The sequence below is a fragment of the Prunus dulcis genome, chromosome 8 (genome assembly GCF_902201215.1).
Source record: "Prunus dulcis chromosome 8, ALMONDv2, whole genome shotgun sequence".
Taxonomy (NCBI): Eukaryota; Viridiplantae; Streptophyta; class Magnoliopsida; order Rosales; family Rosaceae; genus Prunus; species Prunus dulcis.
This window is the reverse complement of record NC_047657.1, coordinates 5,651,949-5,653,381: the sequence shown is the minus strand read 5'-3', so window position 1 is coordinate 5,653,381 and position 1,433 is coordinate 5,651,949.

Here is a 1,433-nt window from a genome sequence, read left to right as displayed (position 1 = left end):
AGTTAATTGTTGTGAAAAGAGTTAATCATAATTCTAGAGAGCACATCAACATAATAAATTTAGGAGATAAGAGGAATTGTGGTGAAATCGTTGTTCTGGTAAAGCCTCTCTAAAATTGTTTGAAATCTTATTTAGTTCAATTTTAAAAAATATAATAAAAAAAAGAAATATTGTCTTTCAATTTTCTTGTTTTAAACTTTCTTTTAAAAGAAAATCTCCAGAAACCCTTTTTTTCAAAACTCTTTTGTTAAGTGTTAGTTAAGTCATAATTTTAGGAAGCATAGAAGTATATTAGTTTTAACTTTTAAGTTTATTAGTTAGGGTGTCTAGAGTAACTTAGGCTTTAATTTTTTTTGTTCCTATTTTTCTTCGTGTTTTCCTTCTTTTATTGTTTTAGTCACTGTGGGTTAGTTACTCAACTATATACAAAGGCTTAAGTAGTTTATAATTCACAACAATTTGAGAATTAATTTAGTCTTTGTGGGATCAACCTTGATCTTGCCTTAGCTATATTGCATTAACCTTCTACACTCGCAAGTTTATTTCCTGGATTTTACTATCTAATTTTTTTGGTCTTTAGTTACTTGACATCCCTTTATTATTATTATTATTATTATTATTATTATTATTATATTTATTTTTTCTCTTCTTTCCAGCACCACATGTTATTTACTAGCTATTTTTTGTTTTGTGTGTCTCAAGGTTGTTTTCTTTTAGTATCTATGTGCTAGGTGTGTGACACCCCAATCCAATTTTAACCATTTATTCAATTTATTTAATTGAGAAATTACAATTTTGCCCTTGGGAGTAGGGGTACTTTGGTCACTTTTTAATCCAGAAGGATTTTGAGGAAATGAGTGGTACCGTTGCATAGAACTCGCTCTCACGAGTTTGTAGACACTCGACAACAGAAGTGCAGCGGTACAACAGTAAATATTTTAAAGTTGTAAAACAGACCGGTCTCTCTTTCTCCCCTCCATCTCTTTCCCTGACACTCTCTCTATGTGTGGGCAACAAATTTCCGACTTCAATTTCATCGTCGTCCGATGTCCGATTCGAGTGAAATTGGTTGCAAAATTTTTGTATCAATGTTTTTTTATCTAACCCACCCATTTTCCCAACTTAAAAACCAAAGGAAATTAAACTAGAACGACTGAAATTCAAGTGATTTTTGAAGTTTCTGACGCCTTTTTCGGTGATTCCAACCGCCATTTTTGTCGAGTGAGATGTGAGATCCCACATCGACCAAACGGAGAGGGGGTGATGTGCCTTATATGGCACACCTCGCATCAAAATAGTGGGAGGCCTTTTGGGAGCTCACTGGCTTCGGGTTCGTAGGAACTCCGAAGTTAAGCGAGTTGGAGGCTGGAGCAATCCCAGGATGGGTGACCACCCTGGGAAGTTGCTTCGTGAGCTCCCAGAAACAAAACCGT